Source organism: Thermobia domestica, chromosome 11, assembly GCF_964235325.1.
Source record: "Thermobia domestica chromosome 11, izTheDome1.hap1.1, whole genome shotgun sequence".
NCBI classification, from domain to species: Eukaryota; Metazoa; Arthropoda; class Insecta; order Zygentoma; family Lepismatidae; genus Thermobia; species Thermobia domestica.
The window spans coordinates 166,554,903-166,567,878 of NC_137464.1; the positions used below are offsets into that span (position 1 = coordinate 166,554,903).

Below are 12,976 nucleotides of genomic sequence, written 5' to 3' on the forward strand. Positions count from 1 at the left end.
TTGGGAGTGGTAGCAACATTATCTACAGATTTTACTTTGTTGCTCAAAATCGTTAAAGACCCGAAAGATATTGTTGTCAAGCTGTCCGATGTTTATTTTGGAACAAATATGCTATAACATATTTGAACACTTTTTTTTTTTCAAACAAAATATGAACTTATAACAACGTTAGGGTTTTTACACCATTCTGTATTTTGTTGTCTAAATATGCTTATTTGTTATCATTTTGAAATAAGTTTGCACACACTCCATCTTTCGTTGTCGAAAACGTAAATTGGATTTGAACGCATCCAATCTAAAAAACGAAAACCTTCTTCTTTTCTTATCGAACACAAAAACTGCGAAGCAGTACTTCTAGGGGCGTGCATGGTTAGTTATAAGTAACGGCGTTATGAAAAGTTCAGGCACAGAGATTACATGTTTACAATCTAAGAAAATTAGATAGATATAAATGAACTATATGCAAAACAAAATATTTGACAAGAGCGATTAGCTAAAAAACAACAACAGCAAACGACGTAGGGCATTAATTAAGTATTAAGCAAATACACATATATTAAATTCATGGTAATATATAGGTAAGACACTCAACAATATATTCTGCAGAATCAAGGGTGCCACGGAAAAACTTCAACTGAAGAGAGGAAGAAAACTTTATGATCAGCATGTGCCATTTTACACTACAATTTGTAAATACACAAAATGTTGTCGTTAAAACACATAGCTCTCCTTCATCTAATGTTTTATCTGCAATCGTCTGACATAGAAATGGAATGTATTTTGCACAGGTGAGTAAATCGTAATGGATTATCGTTCTCAAATCAGTGCCAACATTTCCTACAAACCACAGCAACAGATCTAAACACTTCTATTCATGCAGCTTCCACTCCTTCAGACACAACAATGCTATCATAACTTAAACCTGTAGTGGAAAATACAAAGTTATTAATATCACATTACTATTGACATGATGGCTTAAGTTTAGAGTTACCCCTCCAGTCTGAAGTTGCCTTTGGACTTTGCAACATACAAAAAACAGTGCTTAAAGTATTAAACATTGTTACATTTCACTTCATTTCAATACTCCGTGTGTTTCACAAAAATTTAAAAGGTTTTCTTCATTATTTTTGCGCATCCGTTACACCTGTTCGCCATATACGCCATATTGTACAACTACCATGCTGCTGAAACCTTCCGCAATGCTTCCGCATCCGGCAAATAGTACTAACTTCCACATATCTTTTCTCGTATTAAACATAACTCTCCTGCCGAACTTACATTCCTAAACATCAAATAAAAACTTCAAATTGTCATTTCTTACCTCATTTCTCCTGTAAATTTTCCTGACTTTTATAAAAAGCGGAGGGGTAACTGTAAACTTAACCCGACATGATTTCGTCTCCTATAATTACGTACAATGCATATAAAACATATAACTCAAATTTCTACTGTTAGCTGTGCGAATGCAGTGTCAACTTTCATATCTAATAGAAAACTCACATTAACAACACAACACAGATGGAGTAAGATCATGCATCTAACATCACAAACTCTTTACACGTATGATTGACCTCGTATCTCTAAAATTTATTTTTGAATTATATTATTTAGTTCTCTCACAAATACAAGGTTCCTAGAGGCTAGAAGCCGTACTAAATAAAATAACTTCCTTTTTTTAAAAGTTATACCTATTTTTTAATCTCAAAATTACCCTGTGAATCCGCCACTGATTCAGATTATATTTAATGTACTATCCACTGAACACTAAGTTAAAATAGCAGTAAGTTTTTATACAGAACAAAATTTTTAAGCTCCCATCAGTGATTTTTACTTGATAGAACAAGAGTTAATTTTCTTTTTCTAGCTTGCAGGTATAGCTTTGGTACACCACTAGAAATAATTGTTAAAAAAATGTAAGTCTTTAACTAATTTACTTTTTTATCGTCTCCTAAAAGATTTGAGCTGGGCGTCATGAAAAATATCTCACTTGGCACAGATAAAATTCAATAGTTCCACCAGAGATAATTGTTGAAAAATTAGTTTTCTCGATTTGCGTATATATACGATTTCCGGATGCTCGGGATAAGAACTACAATGCAAAAGCGGAAACCAACCTGTGCTAGGTGGCCACTTAAAACCACGAATGCTAACTAACCGAGTCAGATAGGGCGATGCTGGTGGGCCCGTGCGACATCACGTCCGAAGGGAACATGTGCGTCAGCGATGGTGGGTAAGCGAGGACAGTGAAAAAGAAGTGGATTTTGACAAATATGTGAGTTTTAATAGCACTTGTCATGGCTTTACACTAGTGACGTTCCACTTGCAAACATAAAATACAGCTTCTCTACACTGTGAAGAAATACACATTCGGAGCAAAATACATCTAATAGAGTCATCTTTCACATGCAGTCACTTATTTTATACACCCTAAAGAACTTGTAATGATTTTACACTTGTAACCCTACACTTGTAAACCTAAAATACAGCTGTATTACTTTGTATAAAATTTTGTCGCCTGCAGAAATGTACTCCTTATGAATATATTTTTTCATACTAAGTATTCAATTTCACCTGTAAATCTTCCAAAATGTGGTGCGTCAAAACTACACTAGCACCTTTTCTAGATGCCAACATCAAGTTTAGGTAGTTTTCGCTAACTTAGTGGGTGACCATATTATAAATTTCACTTGCCGAATAAATCTTCAATTGCTTTACTATGACATTGCGTTACAAAGTTATTTTTTTAAAAAGAGTATTTTCCTTTTGTTTACTTCTGTGTAGTGTTTTAGGTTAACTGCATTAATAGAAATAGAGTTTTTAACGATTTTGTACGATAAAATGAAATAAAATGAAATCTTTCAGTTTTACACCTTATGGTTATATCGTGTCAGCTAATGAAGATGGTGATGATGAGAATGAATCAAACCATGAAATTTAGAAAATGGGAGGGAACGAAAGATTTTCAATTACAAAGCTCATTTGACGCTATATGAAATCGAATTAAGGACCACACACACCAGAGATGAACGCTCAACCACTGAGCCATCCCGGCTCCCGTGATGGACGAAGATGTAAACCATCCTTAGAAAAGATGTTGTACTATAGTGTTAAATAAGGTGATGTGATTTAAAACTATAAATATACGTTTAAACGGAAGAGATAAGTACCAGGTGTGCTGGTTAATAATTCTGAACTTCGTCGCTCGAGGACGCTGGAAACACAAGTTGGTTCACAGTCTCAAGTGATATGTTGGTGTGTTGCTAGTACTGTGCCTGTGAAAACACCGTTAAATCACTACCGAGTTTGAGTTAACGTGATAGTGTTTTGTTGTGTTAAACATGCCTAGATTCAAACCAAACAAGTCAACACCAACTGGCAGAAAAATTGAATGTTGGTCGCTAAACCATATCAGATCTGCATGCCATGGGAATGATCCAGAGGGCAGGAGTGGATGAGGGTACTACATCATCTCAACGATCGACAAATGAAAAGGGAAAAACGGTGTGTGAATTGTTGCTTGCTCGTCATGAACGAAAGTCCTTCTTGCATCGGGTAGTGATAAGTAACAAAAAATGGATCCACTTCCAGAACCCAAAACGCAAAAATTAGTGGTTGTCCTATGGCAATCCTCCACGTCGACTGCAAAACCATTTCGCTTCGGTAGGAAAACAATGCTGTGCACCTTGTGGGATTAGAAGGGTGTGGTATATCATAAGCTTCAGAAACCAGGTGAAACAGTGAATACCGCTCCCTACCGTCAACAACTGATCAATTTGCACCAAGCATTACATGAGAAGCGCTCAGAGTGGGCTAAACGACACGGAAAAGTGATTTTGCACCAAGAGAACCCGTCATCACACACAGCAAAAGACGTAAAAGACACCATTTCTGCGCTGGACTGGGAAGTATTGCCGCACTAACCGTACTCACCCGACTTGGCACATCGGACTACCACTTATTTGCATCGATGTCTCACGCACAATCCCAGCATCACTTCCAACATTACGAAGAGGTTGAAAAGTGGCTTGGTGACTGGATCATGTCAAAAAGTGAACGATTTTTCTGGCAGGGAATTTACACATTGAAGGACAAATGGGCTATGGTATAGCTAGCAATGGCGCATGCTTTGAATAATAAATTTGTTAGCGTTGTCCGAAGGTACAAAACTGTTTTCTTTCATAGAAAATTAAGAATTATTAACCAGCATATCAGATATACTATTTTTATTATTTGAGGCTCTTCGAAACCTAATAAATGGTTTATCTGAAATTTAAATTAGTACTACTTATTGGCCAAAAGCATTTTCTGCGCACATGATTCCGCGTTCTGTCCCTGTTAGAAATACTGACCTTGATGTATACTTAAATTGTGGTAAACTTAAAGTCTACTAACGCTAGCTGCATATTCACGAGACGACAGAACAGCCTAGAAGAGGCACGGTATAAGCAGGAAATTATGGAATAATGTAACAAACCTTGTGTAGTATGAACACGTCTACTAGACAGTTTTGTGATTGAGACAGTCACAAGGAAAGTAACGAAGTGGTCCCGCTGAGATCCGAACGGGTCAATTATGTTTGTATTTGTTATGTTGCAGCTAGACGAATCCAAAAGTTATACGTGCCACCGGTCGGGATATCGTGAGTTAGAATATAGTTTGTAACATAAAAGGTATTAACAAAGCCACACGTATTAGGGTAAAAATGTTTGCCCCACAGTCTCCTCCAGCGTCACAGAAAGCGTCCGACTCAGAAGTTTCAAATGACAAGGGAGGGGTTAAGTAGCATATAATTTCAAACCTGTTGTGAAATGATAGAAGATGGAGCAAGTTTCAACTCTCTACAACCCATTGCAAAATGACTGCGGTTCAAATTTATAAACAACATAATTGAAAATTTCATGGCCACCCCTATAAACCAGAAACGATTAGACAAATGTGAGCTTATTTTCAAAGTACAGCGATTTAAGGTAAAAACGTCTTGTCCCAGGGCCTCTGCAGGGTTCCAGGTGGGGTCCAACTCGAAAGTTTCGAAGGCGAGGGGTGTTAAGAAGTGCAGCGTTTGAAAGCTGTTGTCAAATGAAAGAAGATGAGTTCACAATGACGGACTAACTTATGTATGATACACTCAGGATAGAAAATGAAAGTGAGAATAACAAAGAAATAAAAAAAATAATCGAATAATAAATAAATAATTAAAAAGCAATAATAGTCTCCGTTTTATGATACTTCCAATCGTCTGCTGTTGCGGTTAGAGCTATCACCTGATGGGAACAACTTCTGTACTTTGGCCGAATCACTCGTAGGTTTCTATTTCAACGGGTCGAATGAATGAAGATGTAACAAAATTGTCACCTGTAATTTGTCAGCAATTATGTACAAACTCATTTTTTACGGTGGGAACCATATTGGATTACAGATGATAATAATCGACTTTTGGTGGATATCTACTATTGACAATACACTTTAATAAAACATTTCGCTTCTCCAGCTCCAGTTGTTTGAACTGGACATACGTGTGATACATAGTGCAGCGTTTTCTACTCAATATGTCGTCTTTTTGAACATTTTGTTTTTTCCGTCGCATACGCTTACTGATCAGCGTTCATGTGCCTATACTTTTGACATAGGTTTTAAGCTGCCATTTTGGACTCAAGGTAGCCATGGACTTTTCAATTAAGTTTGTGTTTACATTTTTACCCTGTGTCATTTTACACAGCGTAATCGTAAACTGTCGAGACTTGCTCCATCTCCTTTCATTTAACAATAACTTCCAAATGTTGTGTTACTTAAACCACTTGCCATTTGACACTTTTGAGTTAGATCCCTTCTGGCGCAAACGTTATTACCCTAAAAGGTGTTGCCTTGAAAATGATGGAATAGGTGTTGGTCGAGTTTTCCCAACCGTTTTGAAGAAATAAACCGGTTCAAACTTTTCTGCCACCCAACTGCTTTTACATTACAAAATATGTTCTAACTCATGATACCCGGACAGATGGCACATGTAACTTCGGGATTCATCTAGTTATCCCAAACACTTGAAATACAGACACAGTTGTCTCGTTCGGATCTCAGCTGAGGCAGCTCTTGACCTTCCCTTGTCAGTCAATCATGGGCGAAATTTTTCGTGCTGCCGAGGGGAACAGACTTCCTCAAAGTTTTCTTGAGCCTCCATAACCTAGACATATTTGTCTACACGGTGGAATGACAATCAAACACATTATACATACTCGGGCCCGAGAAAGTCATACAGAAATCTTCGCCGCTGCGGTCAAAGCTTTAAACCTCCCTTCCCATCTCCTGTCTCCCTCTCCCTCCGTTTGGCTCCATGTCTTCCTGTCCTTTGATCAATACGCCGTTAGCCTAATTCTGGTTAGGAATCCTGTATCATATAGTTTTAGTGCAGAAAAAGAAATTTTAAACTTCATTGAACATAAAGAAAGTGAAAGCCAAATTATAAGTTTATTGCGTACTTGCCTTCTCAAAAATTGCAGAGCGAAATACAACGCAACACAAAGATTGCAAAAATCAATTATAACTTCTATACCGATTATCGCAAACTAAAACGCCGATTTTGCGTTGCGTTGACGCGAACGGCTACAGACTGTGGCCTTACGTCTGAAAATTAAAACATGCAATCTTGGTAGTTAGTTGCAAGTAGCCAGTTAGTGTTGTCAAGATATGTATAATAATGATCTTTGTCTCTATCTTCCAGATTCCATTTCATACTTCCTGAATTTCCGTGTATCTTGGGGTTGGATCTGTAACTTAATACTAGTTATAATGTTTTATTTGTGCACTACTTAATGGATTCTGCTAGTTGGAATGGATTCGGGATTGTGCCAGATCTCCTACATCTTTTGTGGATAGTTACAACACGGTGGAAAATTACTGTACAAGAAGGTAAGTTAAGCTTCTTTTCAGGAGGGTCGTGCTAACTTCGTTCTTTATCCCCAATTTGGGAAATGGTATGTCTCAAGGGCACATGAGGGATTATATAATTTTATGGGGAAATTTATATTATTCTTACTCATGTCAAAGACATTCTAACCCCCACACATTAGTCAGGTTATGTTTTCACTTTATTAGTATTATTTGACTTAGGCCTCTTTCCTCCAAACTAGTGCAACAATTTTACTTTGCTTTGACTCTGAGGTTACAAAAGCAGGATTTAGAGTTCAATTATAATTTTAAAGTTCAATATAGGTTAATTAAATATAGGTGGTTTTATGAGGCAATCTACAAGAAAACATTCTCTCTGGGCTGGCATCATTGTTCAAAGTGTAAAATATTAATGCAGTGAAAAGTGTCTCGATATAATTTCCAGGTATCATATAGGGAGTTCAGCGACAACTGTGATTTTGTTAACATCCCCTGGTATTTGTGCGGAAGAGGAAGGAGACAAAGTGAAATGTGCAGATCTTACATTCAATACACACATTTACATGTACCTGGAAATTCATCTACACTCACTCACAACTATTCTATTCATTTATGTTTCATTTGTTTTTCACTTTTTCCCATTTTTACAACCTGACCATTTGGGTAGCGCCCTCTTCGTCCCGCTGGACCTCCCTTTATTTTGACGATTGTCTAATTTACCTGATATTGACATATTCTTTATATATTACATGATTATACTGAATTCTATTTCTTAATATTTGAAGACTGAAAAAAAAACCGTTAAATCCAAAAAGTGAAAGTGTAAAGGAGATACCTTCACAAGGATTTCTCTTTATCCGACTTTCTTCAAACTTGGCACCTACATACTAGACCAAAAATAAAGCGACACGTACTTTTATGTTTCTTCCGGAAAATAATTAAGGGGGGCAAAGGGCCCCTTTTCAAACAACGGTCCCCTTGTTTAAAATGGACACTTGAAAGAAACGAAACTGGCGATGCAAAGATGGCTTCAAAGTAGGAAATGCGGGTTTTGTCGTTTTTTTGAGAAAAGGGTTGCAGTGGCAATGCCCCCTTCGAAATGACAAAAGACACGGCACAATCCTTATTGAAATTGGATTTCGGTGGAAGTGCTTGAAACCGTGATATGTTGTAGATATGATGTTCCTGAGAAAAGGTCTCGATGGGCACAGCCACAAATCACTGACCGTTTGGCCACTATAAGGCCACTGTTTTGAAAACAGCCAAAGATAGTGATATTCTGAATTTCGGTAAAAAAAAAAAAAAAAACTGAATCCGTGATATGTTGTAGATATTGTGATCCTGAGAAAAAATCTCAATGATCACAACCATCAATCATTGACCGTTTAACCACTAAACAGCCACTTTAAAAGAAACTGAAGGTAACGGTATTCTGGATTTCGGTGTAAATGAAAAACTGTGATATATTGTAGGTATCTGAACTTAAGAAAAAATGTCTAGGGCTATCCTGGGTTTACATATGTCGCGCAAGATGAACATCTGAATGCTGTCTATGCTTACATGACGTTGCCCGCTGCTCTACCCACCACTTTTCCGGGTTGTGGGATAGGACTTTTCAGCGTTTCATACAATTCTACCAAAATTCCAGAGTATTTTGCTGTTTTAAAATATGTGGCCCTGGTCACTGATGCCAAATGGTGGATGTGCCTCTTGACACTTTTTCTCAGGTTCAGAATATCTATAACATATCACATTTTCAAATAATACCACCGAAATACAGAATACTGTTACCTTCTGTCATTTTTGTTTCTTTTAAAGTAGTCTTGTAGTGGCCAAACGGTCATTGATTGGTAGTTACGCCTATTGAAGCCTTTTTGAGGATTACAATGTCTACAACGTATCACGGTTTCAAGTGATTCCACCGAAATCAAGAATACAGTTACCTTCAGCACTTTTTTTTTTTTTTTTAAAGTGGCCCGGCAGTGGCCAAACGGTCAGAGATGGAAGGTTGTGAAAATTCACACTTTTTCTAAGGATCATAATATCTACAACATATCACGGTTTCAAGCAATTCCACCGAAATTCAGAATAACGTTACCTTCTGTTTTTCTTAAAAGTGACCCTGTAGTGGCCAAACGGTCAGCGATTGGTGGTTATGCCCATTAAGACTTTTCCCCAGGATCACAATATCTACAACGTATCACGGATTTAGTCATCTTTTTACCGAGATTCAGAATATCACTATCTTCGGCTGCTTTCAAAAAAGAGGGCCCACAGTGGCCAAACGATAAGTGATTGGTGGCCCATTAAGACTTTTTCTCAGGATCACAATATCTACAAGATATTACTGTTTCAGTCATTGTTTCAAACTGAAATTCAGAATATCACTCTCTTCGGCTGTTTTCAAAAAATTGGCCCTGTAGTGGCCAAACGGTCAGTGATTTGTCATTGAAACTTTTTCTTAGGGATACCATATCTATAACATATCACGGTTTTAAGCAATTCCACCGAAATTCAATTTCCGTAAGGATTGTACCGTGTACTTTGTCATTTCGAAGGGGGCATTACCCCTGCAACCCTTTTCTCGCAAAAAGGACAAAACCCGTATTTCCTACTTTGAAGTCATCTTTGCATCGCCAGAGTTTCGTTTTTTTAAAGTGGCCCTTTTAAACAAGAATAACATTTTTTGAAAAGGGGCCCTTTGCCCCCCTTAAGTTATTTTCCGGAAGAAATAAAAAAATACGCATCGATTTATTTTTGGACTAGTATATAAGTGCCAAGTTTAAGAAAATCGGATGAAGATGAACCCTTGTGAAGCTGTGTCCTTTACACTTTCACTTTTTGGACTTAACGGGTTTTTGCCCCAGTCTTCATTTGTCAATTTCTTTACACTATAATTCAGGCACTTCAATTTCGACCAACCATTGCGAATAGCGACGTCCGCCATTTGTAAATTTTTATACAATTTTTTATACAAATAAGTCAATAATTCTGCATTTACAGCACACTTGACCTTAGTTGGTGGTGCACTTAAACATTAAACACCATTAATGGTGATAAAGGCAAGCCAACACAAGGTCTTGTCTTTGTCACCATGTTTGCATCCGAAGCAATTGAATAGTGTAACATTTTCAAAACAGGTAAAAATTTTGAAATTGATTTTGACACAGTATGTAGACAACGTAACGCACCACACTGTATCTATATACAGAGGACATTATCTTAAAATGAGCAGTATTACCATGTAAATAAATTATAAGGACGCTTGAGAAAGTATTTATATGAAAGAAATACAGAGATCCAAACAAGAACACCAGGGCAATGGAGCCCTGGACATGCTGACAACACATCATCATCTAAGCTATAGATTAAAGACGTCGCTGAATGTTCGATATAGATATTCGTGTTAAGAAGTTTATTCCTAGGTCATACATACATTAAAGTTCAAATGGCATTAATTCATATTTATAGGGTGGCACTGCAGTCAATTCTAGGGATAGAGATATAAATAGAGAGTAAACTCATAACGTAGTGGTAAACGTTCATTTTTGAGGCGAAAGAATTAAAACCCTTCTATTTAGAATAGAAAATTTGGTTTCCCTTTTCTAGTTTAACCCTATGCTATGAGTTTCTAATAGATAAGAAGCAAAGTATTTCATGGGTTTGTCGAAGTTCTGCCCTTGTTACAAGGGATAAAATAGTATTTCAGATCTCCATAGTGAGCATCCCTATTTATATGTTTAAATAAATAAACTTCTCTATTTTTGATAGATGTGCCTTGCTTGCCTTCTAATTCTGTAGCAGGTCATGGCCACTAGCGATCAAGCAAATATTTATTTTAGGGTCATATATCATACCAAGTGAAGCGATTTTACATATTTGGGTTAGAGAGCCCAGAACATAACACATGCAGGACAATACACATTAAAAGTACGATAATTTAATTTCAATTTTTAACAAAGAAAAAAATGAGACTGAATATGTTACAAACACTATTCATTAACTGCAACCAATATTTCTACGAGGAGTGTACCAAATGTACGTGCTATTTGTATACACTCCAGTCTTGTTCAGTATTTGGGTGAGACTTTCCGTCACTTTTCTACATGATCTTGGTCCAGCTGCACACACTACCACACACAGTGTATCAATGTTTCAAAAGCATCTGCAAAGTTATTTTGAGGTATGTCTTTAACAATCTGGTATACAGTATTTCCAAGGAAAGTTCTGGATGAGAAATGTCTGCCTTGGAAGGTATCTTTGAGTTTGGAAAACAGCCAGAAGTCACTTAGAGCAAAATGTGTTGGGAGATGGGATTGCTGAAGAGGTTTGATGTGTTTGCGCTGCAAAACGTTAAGGACAATACCAGATGTATTTGGTGGTGCATTCCTAGTGCAGCAGAAACCCTGAAGTTGCAACCTTTGGGCGATATTCTTGCACTGCAGGAAGCAACATATTTTTCAAAAGTTTCACACAGTACTGCCAGTAATTGTATGTCTTTTGGTGGAGGATTAGCTTGAATTACCCTTTTTTATTCCATATTATAGAGGGTTTGGAGTACCCTTTTGTTTGAAGGAACCGTGAGAATTTTCTCCTGTTTTGACTGCCGTTTTGTTTTAGGATTGTACAGGTGAATAAATGTTCCATCCACAGTGACCACAGAGTCAAACTCTCGTCTATTGATAGCACTGTTTCTTCTCTGCAGGCCACTGGCAATTGTCTTGCTGGGTGTCTTCTTCACCTCGTCCAGCTGCCTAGGGAACCAATGTGAACTGACCTTTCTCAGCTCTTCGTGAACAGTCAGTGTGCGTTCGAAGGAACCGTAAAAGACTCTTGTTACGTGCAGATGTCCTTTATACTTTGCCATCTCTACTTTATTACCACGTTCTCAACCTGTGCAATGCTGTCAGATGTTTTTACATAATTTAGACATACAATCCTTGGCAAACCATCCCTTGATCCCTGCCCGTGTGTGAATCCACACACCCACTTCCGAACATTATTCTCTGCAAGTGCACTGTCCTCACATATATCCTTCAGATGCTAAGAAACCTCGTGCAGATATTCATAACCTATCCAACTTGTGCAGGAAAAAGAAATAATTCTTTGTCCTTCACAGAAAAGCCATATTGAATCAATATCCGAAAGAAACATTGATCAACTTGAAACAAATATTGTGAATAGTAATTTGCAATTTGGCACGGTCATACCTTAAAATATGAAGTTCAATCCTGACAATTTCACTGTAATGCTCTCATGCGTTTCGGACCTATATAAAAACGGCAATACGTTTGGTTATTACCTTGTATACGTTATCATAAAGACTTCGAGAAAACAAAATATATTTTCTAACAGTACCAAGAATATTTAAATATTAAGCTCATATGAAACTCTATTTAGGTTCTGAATAGGTAGGGATTACAATTAATTTATGCTTAAGAAATTAACGTTTGTTGGTAACCTGGAAGCTAAGAGAAAAGAAGGGAAATATCTTTTGAAAACAGCCCAGCGCCACACACATTCAGAAATTAGTCCAGTTTGGGTTTTCTAAAAATGGCATACCTTCAACATTTTAATCAGTTTGATGCAGTTCCAAGTCTGTGTTGTTTCAAACGACAATAATATGCGTATAACGCTCACCAATAACACTTTCAGATAAAAATATTATTTATTTATTTTGTAGTCCAATTCAAACCACATGATTAATCACTAAACCATGAACACAATCACGGTTTGATAGTTGTATATATTATTCTGATATCAATAATCACCACACTGGTAGGTTTCCTTTTTATATCATAATTGGAATTAAAACACCAATTATGCCTAACGAAACACGATAAGAGGGAAAAAGTCAGTCATTGGCTTAAGAAAAGAATCAAGTGAATGTTCTTACAATAACCTGAAAAAAGAGCAAATACTTACAGATGGTGATCAGAAAAATGGAAACACCTGAACGAAATTGCAACTTACCAGATTAATATGGTGTCGGGCCACCTTTCGCCTTCAGAACAGCCTTGATGCGACGTGGGATGGAAGCATAGAGGTCGTGAATGGTAGCAAGTGAAATTTTACACTATTCCTCGTGCAGGGCATC

The 12,976-nt window shown here is 37.1% G+C and overlaps 1 long non-coding RNA gene across 1 annotated transcript in view; it reads left to right on the forward strand.

The window, feature by feature from the left end:
* Positions 1-654: 654 nt before the first annotated feature.
* Positions 655-12,976, forward strand: part of LOC145663694 (uncharacterized) — a 36,117-nt gene continuing 23,795 nt past the window's right edge. Inside the window, exons 1-2 of the long non-coding RNA XR_014127230.1 lie at positions 655-788; positions 6,713-6,900. This is a non-coding gene — a long non-coding RNA (uncharacterized LOC145663694). The remainder of the gene's footprint in view (positions 789-6,712; positions 6,901-12,976) is intronic.